Source organism: Cricetulus griseus, assembly GCF_003668045.3.
Source record: "Cricetulus griseus strain 17A/GY chromosome 1 unlocalized genomic scaffold, alternate assembly CriGri-PICRH-1.0 chr1_1, whole genome shotgun sequence".
In the NCBI taxonomy this organism is placed as follows: Eukaryota; Metazoa; Chordata; class Mammalia; order Rodentia; family Cricetidae; genus Cricetulus; species Cricetulus griseus.
The window spans coordinates 93,243,157-93,255,954 of record NW_023276807.1 but is presented as its reverse complement, the minus strand read 5'-3'; the positions used below and the strand labels follow the sequence as shown (position 1 = coordinate 93,255,954).

The following is a 12,798-nucleotide window of genomic DNA, read 5'->3' as shown; positions in this document are numbered from 1 at the left end:
ATTCAGGACATGGGAACTATCATCTTTTACAGATAGCATGTATAACATTATGAAGAATAGATATCAGCATGTTTTCCCTCCAGCTGGCTTATCAGGAGAAGGCACGACCTACAAAGTCATGGATGGGTTCTGGAGTAAGTCAGAGAGGAGCGCCTTTCTGTAATGCAGATGCTCTGGGGCAAATAAATGTTTCTAATTTGTAAAAGACACTATTATAATTCATGGCAGACACTAATCTGCCTGACTCTTTAACTAAACTGCTTTTAGGTGCTCTGTCATAAAGGTAAATGGGGGATTGCCAAGGACTACCCTTCCATGTGACTTTTATGATCAAGTAAGTAGATTTTGTGCAGTCAAGTTTTGCTTGCCATGTACTGAACTGTTCTCCCTTTGTGTGCTGTTTGTGTGTATACACTCTACTTCTACTCATCTTCAGTCTATTTTGTATCATATCTATTTTGCTTTAACCAAAGATTTCATAAACAGTAGTATTACCCTTCCCTTTTGTACTCACGTTTTGTCTTGAGAATTTTTGCTGCCATCTTTCTTAAGCATAATAGCTACTTCTCACACAAATGCTTGTTGCTGTAATTATATACAATCTTCTACAAGCTTTAATGTCTGGCTCATAAATCCTGATGCTTTCCCAACATTTTATAAACATTACCTTTTCTTGTTTAGACTTTCCCCACTTAATGATCTGAGGTCAAATGACTGCTACTTATCAGACAAAAGTCCTTTATTTCAATGCAAAAAGAAAGAAAAAGTAAAAGTTTTAAAAAAGACAAAGAAAGAAAAGGAGAAAGGACTTTGTAATATGCATGTGTGTGCATGCGTGAGTATGTGCTTGTGTGTGATTCCTATCCATTTTTCGCTTTCATCCCCAATACATGGCACCACATTGGATTTATGTAGCTCTGGCTTGTATTTGTTTTATCACACATACCAGTATCTGATTTGTCAGCTAATGTTTTCACTATAATCATCAACCCAATAATAAAAATTACTCTCAGCAACAACCTTTAAAGATTTTTTTGGAAAGAAACATGAAAAACCAGATTAAATGTGTCTTTGCACACTAATAAAAGCTAACAAGGAACATTTGCCTTTTCTGCTTAACCTTGAATCTTCAAATATGATGATCCTTACCTACTCTGTCTGGGATGAAGAGAGGTGACAGTGACAATATATGGTGACAGAGTATATCAGTTTCCTCAAGATTGCAGGGTGACCTCAGACTCAATGAAGACCCAAAATATCCCTTGTAGACATAGTTGTTATATTCTTTAACACCTGTGTAATCTACACAAATCTTAGGACTACTATTTGTCAAATAGAGTCACTGTTTCTTCCTTCCACAGCTAAGTAAAACCCATATGTTTGCTATCTACTCTTATTTTCTGGATAGCAGGACAATGCCTAGCATCAGAGAAGTGCTTGATGAGTGTCTAGTGGGAAAAAATGGATGAATAATGAACAGATGAAGGGACAAAACAGCTACCCTTCTTCTTTCTTTTGTAAACTAGCCAAATGTCAGAGGATAGATTAACAAGAAAACTGGAGACACACCAAGGAGTTGGGCTCATGAACACCCAAATGGGGTTGGGGTACATCCTAGGTCCTGAGTTCCAGAGGTTAGAGTTCACGTGTTTAGCACTTTGTTTTACAAGGTAGAAAGACTATTTCCATTCTGCCCAAATGGACAATAATGTATACATGTACACAATCTACTTTTGAGGAAAATGGGGATTAAATTCTAGAAAAGAACATTGAGCAAGAAAAGTATGAATCAATAATACATTCAAATAAAGTAATGTACTTCACAGTAAGAGATGCATGTATCAGTGGATATCAGTCAACTGAAAATTGATATTTCAAAGTCTTTACATCCTTCAAAGAAATATGAGCCTTAAGCAAATCTTTGTCATTTTGCATTTATATGTAAATTCTAAAGAAAGTAAAGGGGGTACAAATGAGTCTTTTTTTTTGTCCTGAAAGTAGAAGAATGCAGAATGACAGCAGCATCAGAGCCAGGACAGCAGAGACACCAGGAAAGGCCTGAGGCAGGAAGAGGCCTGTCCATCAGGAGCGCTTGACATGAGTAGGGAACGACGCACAGCAATAAACTGTAGAGGAAATAGATGGCAAAATGAATGTAAAGTCCTGGTAGAACAACTGCCTGCTGGCACCATGCACTTCAACCCCTGGAGATTTAACACTGCACACAGAGCAGTGTTGGCCAATTGACGTCAGCGTTGTGTGACAGCATTGCTTTTTTTAGTCTTTTTCCAGGTCTGTTGTTAAATGGGTCTATTGATCCAGCAGTAGAATTCTGTCTCCAGTGAAAACCGTGTTATAACTATCATTTCACTCACTGTAGGTCTTTCAGTTCACCAAATAAAACAAGCAATAACACTTATTAGTTGGAAGGAAAAAGTTATTTCCTACCTCATATATTTTATTTTAGTTTTTATTGTTTAAGAATCCCATATATTTATATAATGAGTTTTGACCAAATCCATCTACCACATTTCATCCTTTTCAACTCCTCTCCTATCCCCCACCACTTTTTGTCTCAACTTCATGTATCCTTTTCAAAAGTGAACCATTGGGTTCAGGTAGTGCTGCCAGTACATGCATGGTATAAGGCCATCTATTGAGGACATGGACAGCCTCTCAGGGGATGATTACTGAAGGAAACTGACTCTGACACTCCCAGCAGCTCCTCATCCCTTCATCTAGAAGCAGGCCTACCTTCTGGGAAAAATTGCCAAGCTACCTCTATAACTAGTGAAAAACAGATGGTTTTGTTTTATAATGTTCTCAAGTTCAAATATCCCTGCTTGGTGCTGGTGATACTGGGCAGAGCTTAGGCATAAATTCAGAGGTCTGAGTTCATTGAGTTTGAGATAGACATGAGGGGTCAGCACATGTTGAGATATAATGTTTGAAAGGTCATAAGTTCCTTTTATTCCTGTTGTTTCCTCTAGTGCAAGACTGATCTGTGATACAAAGGATGACTACAGAGAAGTAGTGTGAAGTTTTAAGGTCTTATGTTAGGGAATGAGATCAAGGACTTTGAATTTGCATGATTACACATGGCTCCCCAAGACACACAGGAATGCTAGTATCATTGTAATGTAATTGGCGCCCATAATCTCAGAGGGAGTGGCACTATTAGAAGGTGAGGCTTTGTTGGAGAAAGTGTGTCAATGTGGTGGTGGGCTTTGAGGTTTCCTATGCTCAAGATACTGCCCAGTGTCTCAGTCAACTTCCTGCTGCCTGCAAGATGTAGGACTCTCAGTTATTACTCCAGTACCACATCTGCTTGCATGCTGCCATGATCCCTACCATAATGATAATGGACTGAACCTCTGACACTATAAGCAAGCCACTCCAATGAAATGTTTTCCTTTATAAGAGTTGCTATAGTCATGGTGTCTCTTCACAGCAAGAGAAACCCTAACTATGACAAATCATGCAGCTTATTTACTTCTAAATAATAAAAGGAAGCAATAGTACTTAATACTTTTACCATTATTTAAAAAAAAACAATGTTTCCATTCCTTATTTCTTAGAAGGATTCAAATTTATATGAATATAGAAAGAAGTTCTCATAATACTTCATATTAAATAAAGTTGTGTTCCTAACTTGATTTCATGCTACAAGCTAAAGATTTGAGACACCTAACCATAAATGTAAGGGTACATTTCTTGAGTCAACATAGTGCTTGATTAACTTGTAAAAAATTAAAGATACACTTGTCTCTAGGTTTCCTAAATAATTTTCCTTCTTTTCTCCATTCTATTTATATTTATTATTCTTTTTAGTCATATGATGGTAAGTAATAACCAGCTGTATAAAGCAAAAGTACAATAATTGTAAGAAAAGGATGGGAAGCACAATGTTTATAAGAAATGATAAAATATGTAATAGTGCTTTTATTTATGTTTTATATAACCAATTAATTCTGATAGAACGCTTTCATTAATTTTTGTCAAATTCCTTAATTTATAGCAGCCAAAATATAATTTAATTTTTGATTCTTTGCACCTTGAATAATTGTGTGTCTCTTTCCTAATCACCATTTACAGCAAAAAGAAGCTTCTCTGATTAGGGCTAAGAGATGTACGAATCTATGGGTATAACAGTAAGTCATTAGGAATTGGTTTAATACCATGTTGCTTTAGCAAAGGGATAGTAGTATGTTCTTTCCTAGGACCTGGGATCTGTCTAAACATAGGCTTTCAATAATAGTGCCAGGTATGGGTTTCATCTTGTGGAGCAGGCCTTAAATCCAACCAGAAAATGGTTGGTTATTCACATAATATTTGTGTCACTATTGCATGTACAGCCAGGCCAGTTATTATCATGGTTTGCAGAGGTCACAGTTGGGTAATATTGATAATTACTTTTCTCCTTTGGTATCATGCATAGTGTACCTTCTGGCACTATGAAAACTAGCTGGTAGAGATGAGGCTTCAAGGTGAGTACTAGATTGATATTTTTATGTTCTATCACTCCCATTAGTGCTATCTGCAGCAACAGGTTCTTACCATCAAGGTCTGGAAGGTAACCAAGAGCAATGGCAAATAGCCTGTAATGTCTGGGGTCTTTGGGACCACATTGGCCAACAACTTCAAAAGTAGTAACCTGGCACTAGGCTTTTTATTTGTAAGTATATAATGTCTAGTAGTGGCATTACTTCTCTGTAACATTTAAAAGTCTTTATATTTTTGTATATATATATATATATATATATATATATATATTTTTTTTTTTAAGAAGTAGTAGGTTTCTTATGACTTTGCTGAAATATTTTTAGTGTTGTTCTCCTCTATATTCACTCCTTTACCCTGTTCTTCCATTCTTCACCCTATTTATTCCTTCCTGTCCATTATCTCCCTCTATCCTTTTATGCCATGGTGTTCTATTGTTCTATCAGAATGTTTAAATCCTCTCAGCCCTAAATGGGATGTCTACATCATACTGTTTCCTTCCAAAACTCAAGGCTCACTGTAGAAGATAAAAGACAGCAAGAGCCAGAGGCACAGGATATCTAAAAAGTAACTGTTTGTAAGACACAGCAGAATAGTTGCACATAGCAGCTGTGGCAGCATGCACACACCTGTGCAAACTCAAGCCAGATCAAATCCCAGCATGGAGAGGGTGGAGATGGGCACCAAGTCCCATTCCTACCTAAGGAGTTTTTGGTAATCAACAGCTTCTGGGAGAAGGAGAGTCGGCCTTCTTAGAGGTATGTCCATGGTTGGTTAACTACACCCCAATGAAGGGCCACAAATTTAAGATTATATGGGCAGCACAAACTCTACTTGGTGGATTTAACAAACAACAAAAAGAGGACACAAATTTTGGTGGGTAGGGAAAGGGGAAGATCTGGGAGGAGTTGGGGGAGGAATATGATCAAAACCTACTGTATGAAATTCTCAAAGAACTAATAAAAATGAAAAAATTACCCTTAACATTTTTCCTTTTTATTAATGATTCTGTTTAGCAATTGGCTTACAAAATTCCTGAAAATTTAACAATATGCTTTCATGTGCTGACACAGGCCCATGCCATTGCATTGTCACTAAATTCTTTAATTCTCTTTCAAGTCAGGGACACAATACCTTATAAAGTCCTGAAAATAATAAGCAACAAGAATTAAGTTCCTAAGTTTCTTTTTTTCCCCTTGGTGCTGTACACAAACTGTGGCCTTGCTTGCTTCTGTCTTAAAAAGCATCTAATACTAGTTCTATGTGGGGATAATAATGTTCAAGGTACAAAAATAACAGGCTGAAAATCTAGTCAGGGACAGAATCTGCTCCCACAGTCAATAATTTCCTGCTGTTTTATGGAAAAGGCTATTCGCTCATGATCTATTTCCTGTTTTGCTGGATGCTCTGCCTTTTCCCATGGCAGCAGGAGCAGCTGTGTAGCCAGCTCCCTTGCCATAATCAGGAAAGTAAGAAATCAATAGGAGAAAAGGGCAAGTGAATGTGCCTGAGCTGGCTCTGAATGCTACCCACCTGTGGACTTAAGAAGCTTTGCAATTAGCTGGTTTGTTTTAAAAAGCAAAGTGTTTAGTTTGGGGTGGGGCTGAATTTTAGAACAAGAGGGTAGATGACTCAGGAGCACTGACCCCAATTTAAAAGCATCTACCAAAATCTTGCTTCATCTCACCAGTTTTAGACTCTCTGTTCAGGCAGAGGCAGTTGTCACCAGCCAGCAGCCCTTTGTGAGAGCATCTGCTTCTAAAGTACAGTTAGATTACAGGCAGGCATCTGCAAACTACCACAGTGTGATCCAAATCTCTCTGCTCTTAGCTCCTCTGCTGAGTCACTTGCCTGGAGTGTGAATTATTTGTGTGAATTTTGCATTGATCAAACTCAAATTACCAACTTTTAATTCAAAATGGTAATTCTTTTCTCTGACCACAACCACACCTCTATGGGATTTAGACTTTCCTTAATGTGTCTTAAAACAGGGTTTCTATTCAAATTTAAAAGAGGATTCTATACATGATCTTAATCAAAAGACTCAGAAGTGATCACAATTTAAAATACAAACACTAGAAATAAGAAGATCATGATTGCTACTGCTGAGAGCAGGAGAAAATGACCTAATTTTTCTACAACATTACAATTCTTTGCCAATTCCCTTATAAACATACACCCAGAGAAAGACTTATTTCCTCAAGCACAAGAAAATGTAAAAGAAAATGATAGTCACTGGATAATTTACTGGAAAAAAATGAAAGCAATGCTTCAGTATGAACTCCATGTGCTCTATCTGCAAATCTATCCCCAGGGTCTTTTAACTGGAATTTGTAATTGATGAGCCATTAATAGCCCAATTATGATTGTACTATAAATCCCAAAAACAAACAATTCAGTGTAACTCATAGGATAATTCCACAAAAGTGATTCAGAAAGCAGATTCAAATGCTAGCAGAACGGAAGCTGGTTAAAAAGCTATGAGGCAAAATCCAAATGCACACACCATTATTGGTTTAGACATGCATACAAGCACTTGCATATGTAAGTAGTGTAAGGAAATATCTAAATATGAAAACTTATTAATATGAATAAGATTAAAGGATACAGAGTAGACTCTCCTGCTCTTACAATCATTAAGAACCATTCATACATAGTCATGTTGGAGATGAACTTGGTAACACAGGCTTTGGGAGGCTATAGAGCTCAATCACTTTTCTTCCTGTATGCATCCATGTGGAATCTGCAAGACGTTTTGACATGAAGGAGCTGACTACAAGGCTCATAGAAAAGGAAACTTAACTCTATGTATAGCTTCACATGTACCTTCTGTTGGCTTTTAAATGGTTGTGTCTTGATTATAGTTAACTTAGGAACATGAAGGAATGTTTTCTAAAGCAGGAAGTAATTTTAAATGACACTCAACATTCTTAGGATTTATGAGTTTGATACACACCTTCACCAACACATCTTTTCTATTTTCTTACCACTACAATTAGCCAGAAGACAGACACTTCAGTCTCTGGATACTAAAAAGGCATATAATGGCCTCCTCCAGCCATGAGGAACATGTTCTAAAACTCCTACTAGATGCCAGAAAATACTGAGAATGCTAAAGTACTTACAACTATTCATAGAAATAGGTATGTATGTGCATGCTGCACTGAATTTTTTACCATAGATCTTAACAATTTCAGCATATGATTTCCTTTTTTTTTCATTGAAAGGAAACATTCTGAATTGCCAGGACAACTCCAGTCTCACTTTAGGGCCATTATTAAGGAAAATAAGGATTATTTGTACATGGGTGCTGCAGTATCCTGACAGTCAATCTTAAAATAGCAATGCTATTAAATGATACTAATGACCAGGTAATAGTAACAGTGTGGATACAGGGACAAAGGGGGTGATTCAGGTCCTGGGTAGGAAAGATCTGGATGGTAGGAGATTTCATCACAAGGTTTAGGAGAATATACAATTTAAAATGTATGAATTATGTCTGGAATTTTTCAGTTCATTCAGATAATGGTAACTGAAACTATGGGACAGACTAGAGCAGATGAGGAAGAATGTCTACATTCTGATGCTAGGAGCTCTATCAGTATTTCCTCTGCTTTGTTAAAACAAAAAAAAATAAATAAATGAGAGATACAGGCAGATGCCACATCTGAGGTGGTTTGCCTTGCATGGCACTCATTGTTCCTTATCAAGAGGACCGTTCTTTGGTGATTTTTCAGTTTTCAGGTCCTTGGTTGTGCTGTCTTTGAGACTTCTCTTCCATGTGTCCTTTACCAATAGACAGCACCTTCTCTTTACATGCGCTCACAGAATACCTTACTCACACAGCAACCAAACTGAAGGCTTCTAACAAGGATGGCACATATCACTGGCTGGGTACACAATATTAACCATAGAACCCCAGTGCTGCTCATCAACTTCCATATCCTTCAAGGAGAGCTGGTCACATCCCCTTTGTCTAGATTCTGTCTGGTACATTTAAGGTGATGTCATGTGTGCCAAGCATTGCACACATGATCCAGTGTGATCAAAGAGACATGGAAAAATGCTTCAATGAGTTTGCATCCTCCTACAGAGGGATTAGAAGAGACTGTCTTCTCCTTCTGAAGAGTATGGTGTCTGGATGTGACCCATGAAAGAACCACAGACCTCTTCCTTGAGGCCTGAGAAGGAAATCACCCCAAAGGTGACAGAGAAGGGGCAGAAAGAACCTGGATCTCTGGTGACCGGTTTGGGCCCATCTCTGCTACACTGACCCCTGAAGATAGACTTCATTTTGTTGCCACTTGAGTTGGTTATCTATTGCTACTGAACAAACTGCTTCAACACTCAGAAGCTTAAAGCAATGGCATTTTGTACTTTACAGTTTTGTGGTGGACCTGGAAACCAGGTATACTTAGTTGGATAACTGTGGCATAAGATCTCCCACAAGAGATACAACATGGCTGGGTCCTTATATGAGGGCTCTGCCGGTAACATGTCTTCTTTTGCACTGACTCAATAGGGCTGCTGGCAGGGTTTATTCTTGAGCTCAGTGGACACTGGGCTTCAGCCCCTTATCCAAGGGTCTCCTGAAAGCAGTTTGCCTATGGCAGCCAGGTCTCTTCAGAAGGAAGGAGTAAAGGGATCAAAGCCATAGACATCCTCTGTGCTCATTTTGGAAATGACAAGGGTTTCCTTATACTTTGTCACATTCGCTTCATTAGGAATCACTGGGGACAGGAAAGGAAATTAATAAGGAGGACATCATTGGGAACTGTCCTGGTTGTATTCACCATATTTGAAGGACTAGGTCCAACTAAAGAAAAAAGAAGCAAGCAGAAATTGGTATACTGAACTCCACTGGTGCTTTCAATCTTTCTTCTGTAAAAGAATCACAGGTCTTTTACAGAATGTTGGCTCACTGAGGATAGCCTAAGGTACAATTAGGATGGTGTTGCTGAATTGTCTCTAGCTTCAAATGACTCTCAGTTTAATGAAGCTTAATGGAAGAGTGATTTCTACTATGCCAAGCACCAAGTTGTAAGATGAACAAAAATATAAGATAACAGCTTCCAGCAGCTACCTCAGGCATATACCAGGTACATGTAATATTGGACAAGAAAGGGTAAACACATAGAGACGCCTGGAGAACCTCAAGCTAGAAGGATGGTAGGCTTGTTCCTAGATAGCAGAGTGCACACAGATAATGCAGCCTGTCTGAGAAGCTGGGGTGTACAGAATTTATATTAACCTGGATCTAGGCTGGGACCATCTAAGTCAGGCTAGAGAACAGGCTATGACAAGTAGACTCTTAAAGCAAAGCACATGCATTAATGTATGACTTCTTTCTCTTTCTTTTGGAGCCCTAGACTTCAAATATGTTCAAAAGTCTCAAATCTGTCTGAGAGCAAACACACAGATACTGGCTTTCAATTTTTCCCTATTAATTACAGGTTAAAGTGGTTTCATGGCTATGGATCGAATATTTATAAAGGCTAGGGAGGAAGGGTTGAAACAGAAAGATAGAATGGGAGCTATCAAAACACAGGACAGAGTTCAGAGATACTATTTTGTTTCTTCCCATTGCCTACCCACATCTGCATACAGATTCATCATCTACTAGCTTTTAGAATGTTCTCAAACATAGGAAGGTTAGTTGAGTTTACTGTTTCCAAAAAAGACTAATACCAGAATGATATATACATCTGTTACACAAATCACAAAGGTTATTCTAAAGCCAAAGGTTCCTGGTGGACCATCTGGCCCTCAGAGATATTCAAGGTAAGTTTCTACTGAGGGCATGACAATTGCTTTATAAGCAGTGAAGTTTTAAAACCAAAAGCAGAAGGAGATACACAAGAAGTTGGAGCCAGCATGAAAATGTCTCTGTTGAGCATTCATGTATCCCCAAAATGTCAGAAGTCTGATTGCAAGAGCAGATGAGAAGCATATGATATGGACACAAGTTAACACCAGGTACGCCATATGCTCACCACTTTGACCTTTCTTGAGACAGGTAAGAGGAGTAACTACATTTCTGCTTTATGGAAAGAAAGAGGAGAATACAAAGGTTTCATTTTCCCTAACTATTCTTTAAATCCTGAATCAAAGAGGGCAAGTTGTAGTCTGCCTGGCTGGGCAGGTGATGCCAGTTTTCAATGTCATAAACATCAGACAGACTAGTTCTGCTAATTAGGCAGCTCTGCATTGTACGCCTGAGATTCTGGTGCACACACACACTTGGGAGAGAGGAGGAGTGGCCTCAGGCTACTGCATTGCAGGGGCTAAGGAAGATTGAACAAAGTGGCATTTGTTGACTGTCATCTAATGGTTTCTGAGGCCTCTATCTTGGCCTATTCTTCATTATATTATGTGCATTTTGGTGGGTAGCAGAGGGTGGAGGAAAGGTGATTTATGATGTGGAGGGCTAATGAAATGCCATACTTGGAGAAATAATCTTAAGGTCAGATGGTAGTGACCATAGGATGAGAACTGAGCAACAAGGCAAGAAGAAATCGAGTCTGCTGCTCGATTTCACATCCTGAAGGATTTCACATCCTTCAGACCTCTAAGGAAGTCTCAGGGTGGGCAGGGAAATGAAGGAGGAAGCTCTGCCCCCCCCCCGCAATCTAATGAAGGCTTCTGTAAGTTCCTTCCAAATCCTGTCTGTCTGAAGCCCCAGCTTGCTTGCTGGGGGTCAAAAAATCTGGGGGTCTGAAGAAAGGCAAGTGTGGGAGAGGATTCAGGTCTTTACCTGGCTCTTCCGCCTTTTGTAAGCCACTCCACTGCAGTGGGCATCCTTTCTTGACAATCTGAGCTTTACTGTGCTCACCTGCTATTGCTGTTCACTTGTCCCCACAAGGAGGAGATGTTGTGAGTAAGGACAATAGTCACAGACATAGCCTCTGAAATCATCATATGCCTTGGTGTGAGGGGGCTGAGAATACCCCTCTCTTCAGAGATGTCACAATGGCTTGAGACCACCATAATGAACATTTCACTGACCTATGTATAGTTGATTTAAAAAGATTTACTTTTGCATGTATTAGTAGTTTTCTTGCATGTATATATGTGTACCATTTGCATGTCTGATGCCCATGGAGGTCAGAAAAAAGCATCAGATCATTGTGAACCATTGTGTAGATGCTGGAAACTGAACGTGGGTCCTCTATAACAGCAATAATTGCTTTTGGCCATTGAGTCTACTCTCTAGCATCTTAGTTGATTCCTTTTTTTGGTTTCTTTTCAAGACAGGGTTTCTTTATTTAGCCTTGTCTGTCCTAGAACTAGTTCTATAGACCAGGCTGGCCTGGAACTCACAGAGATTCACCTGCCTCTGCCCCAAGTTCTTGGATTAAATGTGTGTACCACCATCACCTGGCACTAGTTGATTATTCATTATCAAATACCTTACAACAGTTCATTTGCATGAAGAAGGTTGCTTAATATAAAGAGGATAAAAATAATTGAAGGGCATAAGAATTATTTGTGGAAAGAAAGATCAATTGAGTCATCATTATTTTGCCAAAAGAAAGGAGATAAGTTAGTGGACAGGTAATTGTCATTTCCAATCACAGGAAAAGGTAAATGAAATGGTGGAAAAGCACAAACTTCGTACAGAGCACAGTATATAGATGTTGGCAGTTGGGCTAGTTCAGAGTGACACTGAACCATTAGAATACATGGACACTGTCACAAGCCTAGCATGAAGGTGATGCTTTGCAAACATGTATAGTTTGTAAAGCTCTTGTCCATCTCAAGGTATAAATGCTATACATATTTATTAACATTCACTAAAAGAATTCCAAGAGACTGTGAGGGAGGATGATGCCTGTGAGAAACAGGCACAATAGAACTCTAATTCTGGCTGTGGCTAGATAGAAGCTGCTTCCTCTTTGGGTTTCTTGGTTTCTTTTACTACAGAGAAGTATTCCAATGTCTAGCCATTGGCCATGAGGTTCACAGCTGACCTATAAGGGCTGTTCTCCCAGTTCCTGAACCCTGACTGCCCTGATATGCATTCATAGACATTCTGAGTGAGCCTCAGTAGAATGGCAAAGTTCATTCTGCTGGTGGCTGCTGCTCTCAGTACATATTCTAAGGAAACTACCAACCCCAAGAGCATCAATTCCTCCCTGACTGTATACTCACAAGCATATCTCTGGTTAAAGTCTAATGGCAGTAGGAACAACTGACTTACCATGTCATTCTTACAGGCCACTGTGTGGCATTCATAGGGCATTCTTTGTGAAGTTAGGTGCATTGCATTGAGCATTTGGAAAGAAAATTGGAAAGGAA

At 39.0% G+C, this 12,798-nt stretch overlaps 1 protein-coding gene across 1 annotated transcript in view; it reads right to left on the bottom strand.

Moving 5' to 3' along the window:
• Cobl (cordon-bleu WH2 repeat protein) overlaps nucleotides 1-12,798 on the bottom strand; it is a 150,784-nt gene that overhangs the window by 51,545 nt on the left and 86,441 nt on the right. The gene's annotated exons all lie outside the window — the stretch shown is intronic.